Source organism: Molossus molossus, unplaced genomic scaffold (genome assembly GCF_014108415.1).
Source record: "Molossus molossus isolate mMolMol1 unplaced genomic scaffold, mMolMol1.p scaffold_m16_p_3, whole genome shotgun sequence".
Classification (NCBI taxonomy): Eukaryota; Metazoa; Chordata; class Mammalia; order Chiroptera; family Molossidae; genus Molossus; species Molossus molossus.
In genome coordinates, this window is record NW_023425366.1 from 18,382,108 (window position 1) to 18,404,844 (window position 22,737).

A 22,737-nucleotide genomic window follows, 5' to 3' on the forward strand; every position below is an offset into this window, starting at 1 on the left:
TCGTTGCATGGTTACCAGAAAGTTACCTCTCATTTTGTCTATTGCATCCTAAGAGATTTTATTACTCTATGTATACATTAATTTATATAAATAACATATTTTTCCAGATTTTTATATCAATGGAAAACCATGAAGTGTTACTTTACTTGCAAGCTTACACGTTAGCTTCTCTCTCATTTATGGGAGCTGGCAGAAGACATGATACCCCTGGGTCAGAGACAAAGAACGTCATGATTTATGTCAATAGCTGTAGATGGGCCAATATTTTTCCATGCCAATTCCCAACAAGGAGATGTGGAGAGGGGCAGGGGACATGAGCACATCGAGGGAACTGTGTCACAGAAGTGCAGAAGCTGGGGAGCCTAATCAAGCTTCTCCAGGAGAAAAGCTGTCATTGCCTCTGTTCACAAGAATATAAAAATGCAAAAGACCTGTGGAAGTGGCTACAACTCAAAATTACAAACTTAGAACTACTTTTTTAAGTAAAGATGATTGAGTTATATCTACAAGTGAAAATTGTATTTTGTGGAAAAAAACACAAATAAAACAGAAAAAAAAATAGGGGTTTTGTATTGAAAGAAGCAAGTATAGGTACAACAAAGATAATTAACAATATAAATACTTATGCATTCAAGTTCAAAAGAACAACTGAAAAATAAAACTATTCGTATACTGTAAGGCCTAGAATGAGCTTGTTACATCCCCAACTGAGGTGATAATAGCTATTTTAATTCTTATTTTCTGATCCTTATACAATGTAATTTTAAATGAGTTCTTTCTCTTAATTATGCCCTTAGACATGTGGAATCTGGTGTTAATGCTGGGTGTCCGATGTCAGAACTAGACTGCACTAAACCCAACTGGAATATCACTTACATGCTGGTGATAACAAATATGTACCTTTGGCTCAGATTTCTCTACTGAATTCTGCCTGTGCTTGTCCTTGTCTGCATTTCTTCCTAAAACTGAACTCATCATTTATCTTTCCTTCCACACTTACTTTCTCCATTATTTCTATATTAATAAATGGCCAACTATATCCACCCAACTGCTCAAGTCAGAAGTAATAAACTCAACCTTAGTCCCTTCTCCTTGAACATTTCACATATCCAATCATTTACTTCTCATAACTCTGGAATCTATATACCACTTTGCATTTTTACTGCCACCAACCTAGTCTAAGTCACCATGTCCTAGACACACATACTCGTCTTCAAATGGTTTCTTGTTGTCATTCATTTCATACCTTTTGGTGATGCCATATTTATCTTCAAATGGCTTCGTTTGTCTTTAAGATGAATCATATCCTTCTTTATGTACACAATCAGACCATTCATTTTCTGAGTCTCATCACACTCCTCTCTTCTCTCGAAATTCTGTGCTTTAAACTGATTGCTCTTCAATTCCCTGTGGTGCTCAGATAAACTCTCACCTCACAACCTCCCACATACTGTTCTCCCTCCTCGATTTCCTCTATAGCTGGTTAACATCTTCCTATTTCAGCAGTGGCAACTTAACCATCACACCTTCCGGGGTCCCTTCATAGACCTTATGGCTATTGGAAGTCCACAATCTGTATGTTTCTAACATGCAATGTATATTGCACATTGACTTAAAATTCATCTCAATGCATTGTTGTATCCATCCATGTCTTTCAGATACAGTAATTTCTGCAAGGGCATAGAGGGTACTTCCCTTATTCACTAAAATCCCCTAAGCACTTAGAAGTCTATTAAGTCACATTTAGGCAAATCACTGACTAACATATCTCAGTTCTTCTTCCACAAGTACCTGAAATCCATTAATTTGTTACTCAGAAGTATAATGCTTATTATGTTCACATATAAATGTATATTTCAACTAAAAATACTCCTTTGGAGATTGGACCTTCTTTTATTCTTATTTGACCTCATGGCAAGGTGTCTGGCTTTCTGATTTTTTCCCTATGTTCTGCACACTTGGAAAGCAGGAGTAAATTGGAGAATATTTGTCAAATTTCATGCCTGCTTCTCAGCAGCACTTCAGGTGCTTTAAGTGGAAGAGAGGAGAAACATCCACAGGAATAAAATCAGTGAGTTCTCCATTTACTACTTCGAGCAGCAGTGAGATCAATTTTATCTAAGAGGCAAACTAGGATGCTAATAATACTTTTTATTCAGGATTCTCAGCTAAGTGGTCAATTTTCATTTTCTACAGCATTGTATTAACCCATTCTTAATCTAACTTCTTGAAATATAACAGAAAAAAAAAAAAACATTGCTGCTATTATTTATTGAAGATTTATTTAAGGTATTATTAGAAGTCATTTTCTTCAATTATTTTATTCCAAAGGCCTCACAGAATCTATGCAATAGATAATAAATCAATACATGTGTATTGTGCACAGGGCAGGCAATGTTTTAGTTGATGGATCAATAGCAAATAACTGATTGGACATAAAAATCTATGTTCTCTTGATGTTTGCATTTTAGCATGGAAAAGAGACAATAACAAAATAAATCAATTAATTGCATACTGCATTAGATGTTGATAAGGGCTATAGAGAAACATAAACCTGGCCATGGGTTTCAGGGAGAGGTTGTGACAAAAATTCTCTCGTTGATAAAATTCTACTCAGATTCCCCCGAACTCTCTTCTCAACTAGGCCCTGATGTTTGAACTTCTATGTTTATCTCTGAATTCCCGATTTTAGCAAGAATCATCCCAAATGAGTTTAGCCAGAATCCTTGATATCTACTCTAGATCCTCAACCTCCACCCTTTTGCAGGTGAGGTCTGATCACTCTGGCCTGACTTCAACAAGAAGCCTGTAGGTAGGTTTAGCCAGAATCCCTCTTGGCCTCTGGTGTTTCATCTCAGTAATTTTCCATCCTGCTCCTTGGCTATAAATTTCCACTTTTTATGGCTTAATAATATTCCTTTGTATGTATACATTATAGTTTCTTGAATATGGAGAGAAAAAGACTGAACCTTTGATGAAAGAACATGCAAAAGTCATGAACTCACAGATACACATGCATAAGATGAATGGTACACATAAATATATGTTTAAAAGGGGCTCTTGAAATTTTGAAAGAATGCTCAACACATAATAAGAGACATGCAAATTAAAACTATACTAAGGTATCATTTCTCATCTCATAATGACAAAGTTTAAAATCGTAACAATACACTTTCTTGCAAGCTGTAGATCAACTGGCACCCTCATATGTAGTTAGTGGGTTTGCCACCTTGTATAACTCCTATGGATGGAAGGGGACAGCATCTTAAAAATAACCCTTCATTTGCATTTATACCTTAAAACCTAGCAATTTCATTAAAATTTTCTTCGAAGTCACATCTTTAACAATACAAACATATGCAAAAATATTTATTGTGGTATTATTTACAATAATAAAATATAAGAAACAGCCTCCAAACATACCCTGGAAGACTAGCTGAAAACTACTGTTATATAACAATAAACTATTATAAAGCTGTAAAGCAGAATGGAAAGATTTTATGATATGGAATAATTTCCAAGACAAACTGTATCTTAGAAAAAAACAATGTTTAGATTGATAATAGGTAGACAGATAGATAAATAGATAGATGATAGATTTTATTTATATATCACATATAGATACTTGCAGTTGTGAGAAAATTAAAATAAGACATATAAGTATGTATGTAATCTTGTTTTTGAAAATAAAAAAAAATAAAAAAAAATGCAGACCATAAACACAAAACTAATTAAACGACTTCCTGGAAAGGACAGCAATGGTTGAATAGCAAAAGAGATGGAGTAGGACTTTAATATCTGAACGCTGTTAAGTATTCTCAAAGTTAAAAAATAAATTACATTTAAATCATATCAAAGAGAGGGGAAAAACTAAAAGTAATTGCAAATAGCAAAAAGACAAAAAATAGCTACATCAATTTTATAAAATGCAGAGAATTCATGCATACTCCCACAGAGAACAATTTCAAGGAACTGAACACTATACTTTGTTTCTACTTCCTTTGTGAGATAATAGTTTTAAGGACATAAAGGAAAGGAATGTTGAACCTAGCAGGTTTGATATTAGATAGCAGTATTAGTGAAGCGATGTTAATACTATTTTGTACACATTGCAAAAAAGAAACAAATTTCCTTGCTATGATTGGGTACTCAGATGCTATAAATACCAATATGGGTAAACTGAGAAGAGCACTTAGTTTTAACGGTGGAAGATTTGGAATTGAAAGTAATATGAACTTTTACAAAGAAAGACAGGTGGAAAAATAACATCGGCCACCAAGAGGCATAACTCCACTCTAACAATGAGCATAACTAGACTCCAGTCTGTTTTGTAAACTGTTTGCAAGCTTCTTGGATAAATATGTGATTTCAGGTCTGGAGAACAGAAAATACAAACTAAGCAGCCTTTAATCTTTTTGTGTGTCAGAAATCAGGAATGTGCTCAAAACGAATGGTATCAAAACATCCTCTTAGATGCTTACATGGCCTAAGTTGCACCTTCAGCTTCTAGGAGCTGGCTTCCGTTCCCTGCCTAAGTCTGCCCCATAACTTCCCACTTGCTGTTCATTCTGCTCTGAATGTCCTTCCTCACATGCCCCAGTGGCTCACTGCTAGGCTTGGTTCCAATGTCCCTCTCAGAGAGGCTTATCCTAATCACCCTGTTCAAATTTTCTTCACCCCAGCACCTGTGATCCTCCTCCACAAACTATTTTTTTCCATCACGTTTATAATTTTCTAAATATTATAAAAACGTGTGATCCTGATCTGTCTCCCTGACCTACACACACTGGAATAAATGCCAGTTAAGAGGTGTTTTTTTCACTGCTACTCATTATTCCCTAGGCCTAGCCTAATGCCTAGTACCTGGCCTAAAGTATACTCTCAATTAATATATCATCTTAAATAAATTTATCAAATCCCAGATGTACCCTTTGTCATCTGCATATAGTCACTTTAAATATGTCCATCTGCTTAGTGAAATAGAAAAGGATGAGTTTCAGAGAGCAAATTATTTGTGCACTGTTTGGTATACTTAAAGTTATTTTTCATATATTTCTTTCTTTTACTACTTATTTCTAATAGGCAATCAGAACTTGCCAATCCCTCCCTCCAAGTATCTTTAAATGTGTCATTTTGTTTTACTACATGTGTCATTTTATTTACTTGCTCACTCCCACCACCTTTATTCTGGAGCTCATCATCTCACACCTGGATTACTGAAATAGCCTCTCTCTGGTGACCATACACAAATCATTTTCTGCCTCATTCCTTCCTAAATGAGTATTTGATTTTTCTAAATAACAGCTTTCAAAACGGAACTTCCAAACTCAAAAATTATCAATGAATCTCTAGCCACTTATGAGATAATATCTTCAGTTTAACTTTCAAAGCACTAAGAATCTGTTTCTATTTATATTTTGCTCTAATCCTTGACTCATTCCATAGACTCTGGTCTGCATGAATATAGGCATTTTTTTAAATCTCATTTCACTTTACTAAGTTTTATCTTCTAAATGGATGAAGGGAAAACTAAAAGGACATACTCTAAGGGTAGACTCCAATTATCATAGGGGTCTAGAATTACTTTTACAGAGTAGGAAGTATATGGACCCCGAACTTCTAAAACCATTTTATTGGGGAATATAACCCCCAATTTATGAGGAATCAAGGAGAGAAAAAAACAGTGCAAAAATTCAGTATCGATTGGCAAGCTCTCTCACGACACCTTTCGTGGAAATGTATGAAATATTCCCAGGACCATCCATCTTGGGCAGAAAGTTTGGATCACTTATTCACAGGCATTCACTTTGAGGGGGTCACAAGTTCATCTCCATGAATAATTCACACCCTTGCACTTCTGAATTGCAATGTCCTGAGGAAGGGTCCTGTCATATTGCACCAACGTGAAGCTGGCCGTGACCCATGTAAAATTGGATGTTACAGACAGATGGAAAGAAGAGACAGGTGAGTCTGAGCCAATAAATCATAGCAGTCCATAAGCAGCGTCAGACATACGCTACGCCTGACTATTCACGTTCTGTTCCTCCCTGAAATCCACATCTGAGGCACATTGAAAGTGGTGGCTTTAATATCTTCAAAGACTTAAGGAAAGAAATGTCATGAAACAAATGATAGTCTCTGCTGCTGTAGCTTATGCCGTGGGGATAATTGATACCCACCACCCTCTTTGTCATTCATCACATGTTTTTCTCGTTGGTTTCAGATTACCCCTCTTCTGTAAGAAGAATTTCAGGTCCTTCTGGTATCTGTCTGTAAACAGAGTATCTCTTTTTCCTCTTTAAAAAAATATATTTTTTTTTATTGATTTTACAGAAAGAAGAAGTGAGAGGGAGAGAGAGATTGAAACATCATTGAGAGAGAACATTGATTGGCTGCCTCCTGTATGCCCCCCACTGGGGGTCAGGCCCACAACCTGGGCATGTGCCCTGACCAGGAATTGAACCCACGACCTCTTGGTGCATTGGTCAATGCTCAACCACTGAGCCACAGCTGCCAGACTTCCTCTTCCTCTTTTAAGGACTCATGTTGTTACCTTGGACCAACCCAGATAATCTAGGATAATCTTCCTATTTTAAGGTCAAGTGCCAACTTTTAGCTCATTTCTTACCTTTTAGGGCCCTCTGGGAAGAAGAATAATCTCAAAATAAACTCTTTGTGAGGTACTAAAGATCAACCTTTCTGGAAAATGTACTAGTCTTATTTGCCATCAGAAAGACAGCCAAGAGTCCTTAGTTATAAAATATTACAGAAACATATTCCTTGGGTGGGTTACTTGATGAAAAAAAAAAAAAAAAGTGGATTTTAAAAACAATTTGGGGATATGGTTCTGAAATGGCTCCTTCGCATAATCATCCCCTCTTCATAGATTGCCTAGAATGTACCTCACCATTTATTTATTTATTTATTTATTTATTTATTTATTTATTTATCTATTTTGTGGTATGTGCCCCTAGTGGGAACTCTCTGGTCCACAGGCCAATGCTCAACTGCTGAGCCAAACTGGCCAAGGCTCTATCTCACCTTTTAAATCGGAAACTAAGCAAGTTCAACTATGGACAACATTGGGCAGTTGGGGGAGCTGCGTCTGGGTTATCAGATCTCTTCCATAAAATAATGGGTCATTTATTCCTGGTGTTTTCATCTATTCAGTAATCTATAAAACAGTGCAGAGTATGAGTTATGATCAATTTTAATCTGACTAAACTATTCAAAGCTTTTATTTCTGTATTTATTTATTTTTAATCCTCACCAGAGAATACTTTTCCATTTATCTTCAGATAGAGTGCAAGGAAGAGAAAGAGAGAGAGGGAGGAAGAGAGAGAAACATTGATGTGAAAGGGACGCATTGAGTGGCTGCCTCCCACATGACTTCAACCAGGGCCGGGGACAGAATTACAATGGAGGTATGTGCCCTTGAATGGAATCAAACCTGTAACTCTTTGGTCCACGGGCAAGTGCTCTAACCACTAGCCAGGGCTTCAAACCTTTTTTTGCCATGTGTTTGTATTAGATTACCCAGGAAGTTTAGTATAACACCCCGAGGAAGAGGAAGCCTTAAAGAACAGTTACAGAAAGAAGAGTCTATTAAGAATTGGCCAGAGCCCTGGCCGGTTTGGCTCAGCGGTTAGAGTGTCGGCCTGCGGTCCTGAGAGACCCGGGTTCGGTTCCCGCTAAGGGCATGTGCCTCGGTTGCGGTTTGTCCCCGGCCCTGGTCGGTTGTGCGGGTGGCAACCACTCGATGTGTCCCTTCACATCGATGTTTCTCTCTCTCTCTCTGTTCCTCTCTCTCCCTCCCACTCTACCTGAACAAAAAATGGAAAAATGTCCTCAGGTGAGGATAAAAAAAAAAAAAAGAATTGGCCAGAGATAGAGAATATCATATGATAATGCGATGGTCAGTAATATGCGTCAACTACTCAGCCCCGTGGTGCCCAGACATTTGGTTAAACATTATTCTGGGTACTTCTGTGAGGATGTCATTGGCTGAGATTAATATTTACATCAATGTATTGAGTAAAACAGATTGCTCACCATCATGTCAGTAGGCCTCCTGTAATCAACTGAAGGCCTAAATAGAACAAAAGATAGAGTCTCTTGTAACTTCACAGGGAATTACTGCTTCCTGAGGCCCTTGAAGTGGTCCATCATTTTTTTCCTGCCATCTGACAAACTGAATCATCGGCTCTTAGAGGGTCTAAGAATGCTAGCCTTCAGACTGGAACTACACCTTCTTCTCCTCTGGTTCCCAGGTCTCGGGAGTATGTCTTCATTCGTGGGTCTCCAGCTTGCCAACTATACATCTGGGACCCAGTAGCCTCCATTATCATGGGAGTCAGTTTCTTGTAATCTCTCTCTCTCTACCTAGAGGCAAATGACTTAAATAAGAGGAAAAAAAAAAGAAACATAAACAAATTAATCAAAAATACATGGCTAAACTAATGCAAAAGGCACAATGCTATTTACTTTTTACTGAAATTATTTTTAGGGTTTTAAATAATTGCTTAGTAAATACAATATGAAACCAAGTAATCTAAAGAAAAGATGTTCTGAATACTGTCATCTTTTATTTTATCGTCACATAGTGCATGTATAAACTTAAATCATATAAATGAAATGGAATAAAAATGAACTAGAGCATGAGAACAGTTGTGACTTCAAAAGTTGGAGAAACTTGAGTTCAGACACCAATACTTTTGTTCTTTTCTATTAAGAATTTTGCTGTATGTATATAAAAATTTTTCAGTGCCACTAATCATCAGAGAGATGCAAATTAAAATGACAATGAGGTATCACCTCACACCTGCCAGAATGGCCGCCATCAACAAATCATCAAACAACAAGTGCTGGTGAGGGTGTGGAGAAAAGGGGACTCTAGTGCACTGCTCATGGGAATGCAGACTGGTGCAGCCACTGTGGAAAACAATATGGTGCTTCCTCAAAAAATTAAAAATGGAACTGCCATTTGACCCAATGATCCCACTTCAAGGAATATACCCTAAGAAGCCTGAAACACCAATTAGAAAGAATATATGTGCCCCTATGTTCATAGCAGCACTATTTGCAATCACTAAGATCTGGAAACAGCCCAACTGCCCATCAGTAGATGATTGGATAAAAAAGCTGTGGCACATTTACACAATGGAATACTATGCAGCTATAAGAAAGATCTCTTACTTTTGAGACAATACAGAGGAACCTGGAAAGTATTATCCTGAGCAAAATAAGCCAGTCAGAGAAAGAGAAGTATCACACGATCTCACTTATATGTGAAATCTAATGAACAGAATAAACTGACAAACAAAATAGATCCAGAGGCATAGAAGCAAAGACCAGACTGTTGAACCTCAGAGGTAAAGGGTGGGGGCTGAGAAGAGATAAACCAAAGAACTTATTTGTACATATGCATAACCAATGACACAGACAATAGTGTGGTGAAGGCGAGGTGGGGAGGGCAGGAACCCATGGAGGGGGGTCAATGGGGGCAAAAAGAGGAGACATATGTAATACTTTCAACAATAAAGAAAGATTTAAAGAAAAGAAAAAAGAACTTATGCTCTAAAGTACTGATTCATTTGAAAAACTTAAATAAAATAATAATAACCAAAATTAGAAATATATACTTTTCTGTAAAGCCAGCAGTATATTAGACACCTCTAAGAAAAAATAACAAAATATTCTTTATAGACAGATGCTTCCAAAATAACAATAGAGCCAATTAAGCTCAGCAACATTTTTGTTCAGTTTCAACTGAGTACAGCGAATTTTGCTAGGCTCTTTGAGTAATGTAAGAAAGAATGACATGCTTCCTCTACCTTCCAGGAGGGCATAACTTACTGGCAGGGGCGGGGGGATAATAATGCAAAGAAAACTCTAACAGTGATGTGAGGCACAAAGAAATTGCAACCGGAAAATCAGGTCAATGTCGGTGAATATATTCTGAAATGAACAGGTAGATGTGAAAACATATTATAAAGTGATTATTCTTGTACAGGGTCTTGAAAAATAAGTTGATATTTCCCATGCAGAGACTGGCATGCTGCCAGAGGAGAGATGCATAGTCTTCTGAGGGAAGATGAATAGAATGAGGAAAAAGAAATGGGAAAAGATAGTGTGCAAACAAAGAGTGATACTGTCTATTGCAGCGGTGTGCAAGGTTTCACAACTGTGGGCTAGGATTTAAACAATATGAATAAGGGACCTGATATGACATGTTTGCTAAGTTCTATGACAGACATGCCAACCAAGGGTGATTTAAGGTGCCAATGTGATGTCACTGAATACAATGTTGGGGTAAGGTGCACCCATCTGGCTCTATCTTTGAACTGGCTCCAGTTTACCACTGTTCATTTATGTGTGTGTGTGTGTGTGTGTAATTGAGATAAAGAAGAAGTAACTGGAGGAGTGGGAAGGTATATTTAAGCCTGGGATCAGGTACATAAAACACTGTTGGGAAAAAAAATACAAGTTTATTTCTCTATCGTGTAAAAAATATTCTGAAGATAGCAGTCCAGGGCTGATACAGTGGTTTGTAGAGGAACTCATGTGTCTTTTCTCTATGCTCTGCTGTGTTCATAAATCAGTTTCAAAATATAAAAGTGGTATCTTGGTCCAGTAAGGTTGCTGGACCTTGATCATCATAGCCACTTTGCAGATGAGAAAAATTAGGATGATTAAGATAAAAAGGATAAAGAACAGAGGTACCACTTCTTACAAAGAGGATTTTTAGAAGTCCAAGCCACACCTCTCTTTCCATATCATTGTCCAAATCCTACTCACATTTTGTATATAAATTTAAGAGAGACTCTAAAGTGACTTTTACAGGTTGAAAAATTATAGCCTTAAATAAAAATCTTTACAGATGATCTATAAATAAAAAAGATGTGTAAAGGCAATTCACCATCTCTATCACAAGGAATTTAATAGGAAAATAAATTAGAAAATAGGCCAGGGTCGGAAATAAACATCAGCACAAGAAATGTAATATTATTCTATGTCTGTAACTATGGGATTTTCACCTTCATTCCCTTTTATGACACCGCTTACCACGAGAGGGTTATTTGAATAGAAATACAGACTTTGGTAGCTGAAATAAATATTCAATTGTCTTGTAGGGCAATATTATGCAGAAGATAATGTGACTGTGGATTCGGGAGACGTAACATAGCTAATGTGAGCTCTATCCATATACTGTAAGACACTGCGTTAGCTACACCGAAACAAAACCAACGTGTGATGTCCCAAACATAAAATGCATTGCTCTGGAAGGATGCCTTAAATTAAATGTAGAAAGGACTATGGAGATTTACAGAAATGAGGAGGAGAAGGAGACCAGAGGACAGGGAACCAAAAGGAAAGAGGGGATTTCAAACTCCGTGGTGGTGAAAAGGAAGTCCATATGTGTTTGTGATGCTGTCACAGTAAAAGTCAGATTTTTCCAGTTACGAGTTTTACTGAGAGCATGAAGGACATTGCTGTCGGAAGTGAGCTCCTAACATATGCAGCCTGAGGTCACTGAAGTCGTTAGAGGAAAATGAATAAAATAGCTAAGTGTAGGTTTCTGCTTAGAAGACTTGTTCTATTGGCAGACTGCATATCATTCATGTATTTTGAATGAGTAGACACTGGAAGCATAAAAATTGGTAAGGAATCAAACCCAACAATTCAGGAGAGAAATAATGAGCTCCAAATTAAGACAACAGTATTATTGCAAAGAAAAAGCTTGAGTTAAAAAAAATATCTTGTCAAGCTGCATTCCTAGGATTTGCAAGTATGTAATTGGCTGTGGAAATTTGAAGAAAATCTATCTAAACTTCTCTGTGTGGGTCACTGATAGAATATAAGGTTGCTTAGCAAGATAGAGAATGCATTGGAAAGAAGATATTTGGGATAGAAAGGGGTGCAATCAAATTGAGTAATACTTATTTTTAAGTATTTGCTAAATACCTAACATGGGCATCCTGTAATCTGAAGAGATAAATATAAGCATGAAACTTAGGTTTAAAATACAGATATTTAAAAAGCAAAGATATTTCTGCTGGAAAGATAGTTGCTGGAAGTCACTGCCAAGAAAAGAATGAGTATGTGGCAGAGAAGGAGAAAAGCCTGGACTCTGAGGAATCTTTATTAGAAATACTAACAGAGACAAGGGAGCTGCAAGAACACTGGGAAGAGGCACTGATGTAGTGACAGGAGCACTTTGCACAAAATATTGCATTTTGAAAAGTGTGCTAATTCACACCTTTTTTCTCGTAAAATTGAAGACACAAAAGAAAACAATAATAATTGAATCTGTCAGGGTTCTTCATTGCCTGCCTCAGAAAATGATTCTAGATATTTTTAGATATAGATGCAACAACCACAAAAGCTCATAGACACAGATGATAGTATGGCGATTCCCAGAGGGAAGGAGAGGTTGGGGTATCAGTGCATAAAGGGGGCCACATATCTGGTGACCGGAGTTTTGACTTTGGGTGGTGGGCACACAATACAGTATACAAATGATATATCATAGAATTGTACACTTGAAACCAATATAATTTTATTAACAAATGTCACCCCAATAAGTGTAATTTAAAAAAAGAAATAGAGAAAATCAGAAGTTTGGAGAAGAGTAAGAGACTGTAGGCCAGGTACCAGGAGAATTAGCTTGTGTTCAATAAGAGTGAAAGACAAGTGGCCATGTGGTGGCCTGCACAGGGTTTGCCTCTGCAATGCCTTCCTGCCCTTCCACCTCCAGTCCTCAAAAGTATCAGAAAAGGGACTTGCTGCCCATCTCTACAGTGCATGCCAGGGTCAGTGCACAGAGCGGGAGCGGGAAAACCTGGCTCTCGGTGGTTCTGGGCACAGCACCGCCCCCTCATTACTGTACACGACGAGAATTTCATAAAGAGAGATGAAGGAAGCAGTGGAAAGGGAGAATTCAGAGAAACAATGAATATGCATGACGTGCTGAGTGTTTATATTGCACCACTGAGCTAAAGGATTAATGTGCATATTCTGAGATGATTATCACAATTTATGTGGCTATATTATTCCCAATGTACAGAAACTAAAGTTCAGAGAGATTTAATATACTAAGGACACACAACTTATAAATAGAGCAAGAATGGAAACTCAGCAAGTTCAGCTCTGTATACAAATTTCACCAGATTCAGGACCCTTAGACTTTAACAATGATATATATATATATATATTTTTTTTTTTAATTTTTATCTTTATTGATTTTAGAGAGAGAGGAAAGGAGAGGGAGAGAGAAAGATGGAAACATTGACAAAATTTATTAAAAATTTTTAATAAAAGTGTCATTTTTTTTTCTTTACTAATTTGAGAGAAAGAGAGGAAGAGAGAGGGAGAGATAGAAACATCAATGAGAGAGAACATCAATTGGCTGCCTCCTGCACGCCCCCCACTGGGGATCAGGCCCACAACCTGGGCATGTGCCCTCACCAGAAATTGAATCGATGACCTCTTGGTGCATGGGTCAATACTCAACCACTGAGCCACACTGGCCGGGCTAATTACATATATTATTAACTTGCCTTGGATAATTCAGTTAATTAATGATTGAACTGTAATTAAGAACTGTTAGCTATTATCAGTATGGGGGCTGTATAATAAAATGTTCTCTCCCAAGTACTTGGAAATAATGGGACTAAGACTTAATGCTAAGACTAAAATTATGAATTGAAGATATAATGAATGAGGGCACAAATAGGTAGCAGAATATTCAGTGAAATATTACTGTTGCTTCAGAATTTTGGTTGAGAGCCTTAAAATTTGTGAAAATAATGGTGAAACTAGGTCAGATGATGGCCATTTATCACTCAACTTGAGAGTATATGAAAGGAAGTAATATTGATCAAAAAAAGTTCAAATGGCTCTGGCCGGGTGGCTCAGTTAGTTGGAGAGTTGTTCCATACACCAAAGGGCTGTGGGTTCGATTCCCACTCAGGCACATACCTAGGTTGTGGGTTCAATCCTCAGTCAGGGCACATATGGGAGGCAACTGATCCATGTCTCTCTCTCTCTCTCTCTCTTTAAAAAAATCAATGAAAAATATATATACCCTCAGCTACAGATTAAAAAAATAGCTCAAATTGTGAATATTTATTTGGGAAATGTTTGTTGAAAGCAAAGCATTTTTATTCCCTTCTTTTTATTAGGAAGTGTGAGTGCATGCTCCTTCTTCCATTCCTCCAACGAAGAAGGAGATGATTTTAAGAGAAGCAATTGGAAAGCATGACCCTGTGCCCACCAGAGGTTGTAAGAGTACAGAGATTAGTGCCAGACCCCCTTCCTGGACCGGTCTACACAAAAGGGACTTAATGTGGCTACCGGTGATAACGGAATGCAGAGAGCACCCTGACCGTCCATGTTTGGCAGGGCTTCTCAGCATTCTTGTGGACCTCGTGCAAGGTAGCTGAGTTTGATTTTCCTTGAAAATACCACAGCCCAAATAAAGCAAGCGCCAATGTGTCACCGTATAAGACTACTGGGGAGTATTTGGAAAGGTGATCAACAAGAAGCTGAACTTTTGTTTCAGAAAGAAAGGCAATGGAACATTCTCAGCAAGACCTTAACAAGCTTATAGAACAGACCCAGGAAATCAAGCACCGAAGAAGTCTCAGGATCAGATTTTAACCAGTCTCCTCCTTCCTTCCCTCTGATTTCCTCCATTCTGGGATCTGGAGTCTAAAAGTAAATGAATTTATCTAAAGAAACCCAAAACACTAATTTGAAAGGATATTGGTACCCCTTTGTTCATTGCAGCATTATTTACAATAACCAAGATTTGGAAGCAGCCCAAGTACCTACCAGTAGGTGAGTGGATAAAAAACCTGTGGTACATTTACGCAAAGGAATACTACCCTGCTGTAAAAAGGAAGAAAATTTTACCTTTTGTGATAGCATGGATGGACCTGGAGAACTTTATGCTAAGTGAAATAAGCCAGTCAGAGAAAGACAAATACCACATCACTTCACTCATATGTGGAATTTAATGAACAAACTGAACTACCGAGCAAAATAGAGACAGACTCATAGACAGAGAGCTCTAGGTTGAGGTGAGGTAGAGGAATTGAGCAAAAAAAAAGAACTCATGGACATGGACAACAGTGTGATGATTGGGGGTGGGTAGGTGGAGGTGGAAGAGGTCATAGAGGGGATAAATGGTGATGGAAAAAACAAAATAAAATATAGTAGATGATCAGAAAGAATAAACGTGAAATCAGGATAAATATGATAATCCTGTCATTCCCCACCCTGCCTTCAATGCAAGCATCAAACTAGGTCCAGGTGGCATTATGTGAGGGCAGAGAAAAGCTTAAACTGGGGAAATAGTTGAAGCTTTACCATTAGACTCTACTGTGCTCTTTAATATGGAAATAACATGGCTGGTCAAAAAATGAAGGCCACCAGAAAACAAAAGGATACGACTGAGCTTTTGTGTCAGGGATGGATGATTTGACAGAGCAACATAAAAGAAGAATAAAAATAATAAAAATCAAAGTTGACTTCTACTAGCTTACTACTCCTGCTCATTCAGTAAGTCAACTTTATATATAAAAAAAGCATTTGAAAAAGACAAACTGTTTCTCTGTTTATGAAGTTTGACTGTAAATAAATTGAGTTTATAAACATATCTAAAGGAAAAATAGGCCAACAATGGAAAATGGACATGGACATCTGTGGAGGAAAACATTGACAAATAGTACATGAGACCTAAGAAGATGAGAGAGAAATTGAAGCAGAGGTAGAATGACTAAGTAAACAATTAAATAGAAATATGATTATAATGATATCTGAATATCACTAAGAGCTTATCGGGTGGGAGGCACTCTGCTAAGCATTATGAGGGAGTCACTTCTTTTAATCCTTTCAAAGGTAACACTAGATAATTGTTACTTCCACTGTACAAAATTAGAAACTGAGTCACAGAGAGCCAAGGCAACTTGCCTAAGGTCATAGTGAGTTAATGTCATCAGAGATACATATAAAAGTGTAATTAAAAACTTAATCGTTTGGACAATCTATAAGTATATCAAGTCTTAAGGGCATAGGACAGAGACATTGAATTCACCTGAGAAAGAATTTAGTTTGGCCTTTTGGCCAATTGTGTTAAATCAAGTTAACCTAATTTTTCATTTCACTGAGCCTGTTGCAAATTAAGTCTGATCTCATTAATGTTGTCTAAGTTGAATGGTTTTGGGGGAAAAATAACTCTATTAAGCCATAAAGACACAATTAATGAAATGTATTAGATGTGATTATAATATGGTAGATTATTTTTATAAGCATACCAAGCTTACAGATGCAAATGAATATTCAACTTTACATTATTAATTTTGAAAGAATACATCATATTATAATGAAGCTTTTCTTGTTGAAACTTTTTTCTTCTCATTTTGAATTAGCTAGAGAAGTTTTCAAGGTATGTCAATAATATGTATATTTACAGACAAATAATGCTAACAAAAGTGATATTACCCAGTCTAACCCAGGCTTTCCCATAAGGCCTTTGGCATATTTCTAGAAATGAAATTTATCTTCTAATTACAAAACAATGTAAATATGAAAGGCGTTTCTAAAACTAATTTGGGGACATTTTTAAAGAGACTAATCCTTAAATAGTTTGAAGGGTGGCAGGATTATCAATAGAAAGCCATGAGCTACTAGGTAATTATTTTTAAAAGGCAGCATTTAAACTATATTTGAAAAATATATCGTAGCATTTTATATTTATACTTTAGCAATAAAAATAATGTTATACATAATTATGCATTTAATGATAAGGAATTGATTTGAATCAAGAGTCTTAATATATTAATAACATTAGACCAAGTAATTCTACTTTGAGTTCACATCTAAAAAGAAACAAAATCTTAACTACAGCAAAGAAGGCATAATGCACTATTATGGTATCAATGGAATTACAATTGTGCACAATTGCCAGCAATTTGATGAAATATAAAATGTTTATCACCATTTTGTGAACACCTTATGAACATTTAGAAAAAAACAACAACACATAACCAAATGGCAGGATGTACATGGAACATTTAAAGCATGGTTGGTTGAAGAGGTTGAATGATGAATAGTTTTCCTTTTCACTTATTTTTTTCCCTTTACTTTTTCCCCATATCTCTAATATTTCATCATAGTTCAGCAGAAGGTATTACTACAGTCACAACATATTAATAGAATCTAAATAAAGGGGTTATAACAATACCTGGCTATAAAGACCAGGAGGTGGCAGAATTGAGGACCATTTTCAAGGTTGCCCCGCCCCATGATTCATGCCCTTCCCATATGAAAAATACACTCACCCCTTCAGAGGTTTTCAAAAATCACTCACTTAAATTTCAGAGTCCTGTTTTCTGTCAGGTCCTAGTGTGAATTTGACCTCTTGGTTCCTTAAGTACTTCTTGAGTCTTTCTATTTGATCTCTATCTGTGACAGTCAGGAGGCAAGTTATCTGCCTTCTCACACACTCAGGAGGGAGTTGTGGGATAGACATAGGATAACTGTTACAGACATTAAAAAAAAAAATAGGAACAATTGGAGGAAAAAAGGAATCTCTTGCTCATACAAATTCTGCTCTTCAGTTAGGTAAGTGTTGAAAGTTTCTTGAATGCGTTGCAAGTCCCTGGAATCATTCTCCACTGATTTTTATCGTCCTTTGGAATCTTTTTCTACCCTCTGAAGCATCCTTCCTTTTCCATGCTTCCTTGAGCTTGTATCAGTTGCAGGTTCAGCCTACTTACTGCCAGTATAATTCAGAATGTTCAAAGGACTCTCTTTGTTCTGTATTGTTTCTGTCTCCCTCACTTAATGTTGGGGATGTAACTCTTTGTAGAAATGTGTGGATATTGTGCGAATCTTTTGGGGACTACTGAATTAGACAAAAACCTCAACTGCTGATCTTTTCAAGATAAAGCCTTTTCTTCCCTGGCCTTCTGCTGAGAGAGATTGTCCTTATCATTCTCGGAAGCCCTGCTGTTTGAATGAGAGGATCTGTGGTATAGACCTTTCACATCTTTGAGAATTTTTGTCTTTGGCTTTATCTTCAGACCATTATTTTTTCTTTTCTTTCTTTCTTTCTTTTTTTTTTTTTTTTTCTGCATGGCCCTGGATTTTAACTTAGCTTGGAAGTCATTTTTTTTTGTTTTGCTTTGTTTTAATGTCAGATATCATCTGAAGAGGTTCAGGACTTTCAAAACTATTGAGTCTGACTCCTTTTTATTTAATAGTTCTTTTTTTTTAATTCCCTATGTCCTCTCACATTTTACTATAAGAAGCAAGAATAATTCAGGTGACATCTTCAAGACTTGGGTTAAAATAGCAGAGAGATACACCCGGTTCATTAGGTGCACTCCATTTAAATGTTGCTATTACACTCCATTTAAATGTTGTCCACTGCATAACAAACACCCTCTCCCACCATCCCAATAGGATATACTTCACCGTCCTTTAAGCCTTCATCAGCAACTTCCTCATGTCTAAATTTCATGCTGTGCTCCAGGCATTTTGCCTTTTTGCAAACATTTCTTGAAAGCTCTTTGCCCAGTCACAGAGCTGCTTCCATAGTTGAGGTGTTTGCTACTGCTACTTATTTATATTAAAGTCTGTATTACTTATTTATCATCACATAAAAATGGCCAGAAGAATCTTTGCAGTCTCACAGTTTCTGTGAGACAGCATTAAGAATCCAGGTGCCGCTTCGCTGGGTGCCTTTTCCATGATTCTTTCATGGGGTTACAAGGCAAATTGTTGCTAGGGGCTGTGGGTTCACCTGGAGACTCAATTGAGAATGTGGGCAGTTATTTGAAGACCACCTGAAGATCTTAATACTTAAGATTTTTGAAAAATTTATGAAACAACATACACAGTGTCAATATAGAAAGCACACATATATTGTGAGTACATAGCTCACTGGATTTTCACAAATTACTAATGTAAAGAGTACACAAATTTAGAAACATCATTGGTAACCCAAAAGTCAGTTGAGCTCTTTCTAGTCTCTAACCCCAACCCTTAGGGTAACCACTATTTTGATTTCTTAAATCATAGACTCGTTTGGCCTGATTTTGAACTTTGCATAAATCAATACACTTTAGTGTTTGAGTTATTTTGCTCTGTAGCATTTGAAAAGTCTGTCTATACTGTTTCCTAAATGTTTGGAGCATTCATTTTCAATGAATATTTTCATATTCCATGGTATGACCACCATAAGTTATCCATTCTATTGTTGAATTGATTTTTTTCCCAGTTTTTGGTTATTGTTAAATAATGTTGTGATAAACATCTTTATGCATGTTTTTTGTAAATATACTTTGCACTACTTTTTGGGTGTATACCAGATGTGAAATTATTGGGTAATAGGCTTTATATATTAAGTTTTATGTGTATATTAAGTTTTAGTAGATAGTAGCAAGTAGTGTGTGAGTATGTTTTAGAGTTTCTATCAGCAGCATATACTTTTCCTGTTTGTTCTCCACTCTTGCAAAACTCAGTGTCATTGCAGTGGGCTGAATGTTTGTGTATTCCCAAGGGTCAAATGTTGAAGCCCCAATCCTAATGTGGTGGTATTTGGATATGGGGCCTTTGAGAGGTAGGTAGGTCATAAGAGCAGACCCTTATGAATGGGATTAGGGTCCTCTTAAGAAAAGAACAGTGAGTTAGATAGCCTTCTTTCTATGACGTGAGGATAGAGTGAGAAGTAAGCTGCCTATAATCCAGAAAAAGGCTTTCCCCAGAATCCAACCATGATGACACCTTGATATCTGTCTTCTAATCTCCAGAACTGTTAGGAATAAATTATATGGTTGATAAACCATCCAGTTCATGATATTTTGTTATAGCAGTACAAGCCTGACAAACATTGGACACTTTTTACTTTCTTACCTTTATTGCATTGGAAGTATATTGTATTTATGGATTTAATTTGTATAAACCAGAGGCCAATCTCTGATGGAAGGGATGTAAAAAATGTGGATATCTTTAATTTACCAGAAAACAGTTACAAATAAAGATTAAAGAATTATATCTTAATCACATAACTGGCTTGAAAATATTTGTTCAATGAAATTTATAGTACATGATTAAGAAAACAACATAAAATAAATATTTTAGACCATATATTTATTATATATTTTATATATATTATACATATAGTACCCAAATAACTTTATTTTTATTTATTTTATTTAATTTTAATTTTTTCATCACCATTTATCTTCTTTATTCCCTCTTCCACCTCCACCCACTCCCTCCCCCCTACAATCACCACACTGTTGTCCATGTCCATGAATTCTCTCTCTTTTTTTCCTTTTTTGCTCAATCCCTCCCCTCAACAAGTCCCCAGTGGAGCTGTCTGCTTGCTCTCTATCAATTTTGTAACTTGTGATAAATATTATTAATTGCACACACACAATATTGAATGCAATTCACCAAATACATAAGTTTGGGCTAGGTTTGCTGAGATGATATAAAGTTTCTTTCTTCCTTGATTTTTAATTATATTTATAAAACCCTAAGGAAATGTTCATCTTTCTATTATATTTATAGGATTATATAAGGCTTAGATATCGACAACCATATCCCCCCCCTCAAAAAAAGGTTTTTTGTGTCCACCAGAGGACGAATGGATAAAAAAGCTGTGGTACATATACACAATGGAGTACTATGCAGCAGTAAGAAAGAAAGATCTCTTATCCTTTGAGACGACATGGAGGGACCTAGAAAGTATTATCCTAAATGAAAGAAGCCAAACAGAGAAAGACAAATACCACATGATCTCACTTATATACGGAATATAATGAACATAACAGTCTGAGGAATACAGTAGACCCAGAAACATGGAAGTAGGGCACAGACTGACATCCCTCAGAAGAGGGGGTGGGGGGGTGGGAAGAGGTAAACCACAGAACTTATATGCATGTATGCATGACCAATGGACATGGACAACTAAGCCGGGGACGGGGTGGGGTGGGGGGTGCCAATGGGGTAAAGAGGTAAAATATCTGTAACAAAAAAATTCATTAAAAAAAAAAAAAAAAGGTTTTTTAAGAGTTTAAGCAAAAATAATGTTTTAAGTGGAAAATATCCAAATAATGAATTCTAATGAGGGGAAATAGTCATGAAATTTTATTTACAAATGACATTCTCTCTTTTCTCATTCACTTTTCAAAAGACTATTTTCTTAATATACTTACAAATGATCAAAGTTAAGTATAAATTTATTATTGAATGTATTTATAAATAGTAACACAATTTTCAAAATTTTATAGCAACTAGACTTATAGATTTATTACTCAATAGATTTTCTAAACACATGATCTTAAAACATATCCAAACCATCTCTCAAATAAATCAAGATAAGATTCAAAACTCACTCTCACCATTCCAATGCTATAAAAAAACTATCAATCACTAATATGGAAATTAGCATAATAGTGTATTAATGTCTGAGAATAATGAATAAATTGTAGAACTATGAATTAAAATTAATTTTAGATTCCACTTCATAAATTTGATCTTAGCTCCTGAAATTTCTTTAATCACATCTCATGTGAAATGAACTGCCTATTATCATTAGAAAAGGCACAAACATAAAAAATACAGCTATAAGAAAATTAATCCCTATATTAATTAAATTAAATAATTAAAACATTGAAAATGTTAGCACATAAAAGTGAATTTTATGGAAATGTATGTAGACATATAAATATCATAATTAATTTTCTAAGTGACTTAATTATCTAAAATAGAAATATGAATAAAATAAGAACTATGCATAACAATATAAAATTAGGTAGACACATGAAGCTTAAAACTATCAGTTTCATTACAACTAAATACTAAATCCAACCAAAATATATAGCTAGATTTCAAACCTATTTGACAAAATGTTCTATAAACATTAGCAGGTCCTGGAACAAGGTATTACAATCTTTAACTGCAATTTATTGGAAACCTACAGAAAATTCAAATTTAGTGTTAGACAAAGAAAGGTAGCTTTAATCTTCCCTTCTATTAAAATAAAAGTATAATGAAGAATATTTTAATGCCAAGTATTATTTTTCCAGTGGTTAACATAATGCTAATCAATGGTCGTTTACCGGTATACTTCATCCACTTTAAATCAACTTTGTATTATCCTTAAACTGTAGCTTTGAAATATATCACACTAGGCTACCAAGAAAAATCTGCCAGCCTACCTAAAGGCTGTCATTCAAAACATAGCACTATGGACTTGAGTTTCTTTCTCACTCTCCATATATTTGTAGCACATTTCAAGTCTGTCATGCATATCCTGTCATTTATTCACCCTTAATTTTGAAAATTCCAAAGAAATTTAAACCAGACCCACTGAGGCCAGGAACATGAAAACATTGTTTTGTGGTTATAGTTTTCCAATGAATAGTTACCTTTTTTTTAGATGAAATAGTAATATTTTTCATTTATAAAGTCTATTTATTTAATTCAAGGGTATTATATTCCTCCCTCTAACATATTAATGAACTTTTAATTGCTAAGAGCTAAGTGGTTTAATTTGTTTTAATGATCTCAAGTTTATAATAGTATTTGTGTAGTATTATAGTATAGGAGAAATAAAAAGCTTATAAGAAATCACTTTTTTTCTTAAGAAAATTTTAATGTATTTGGGAGATTAATACTTAAAAAATATACTGAAATAAAGATTTGTGATAATAATAT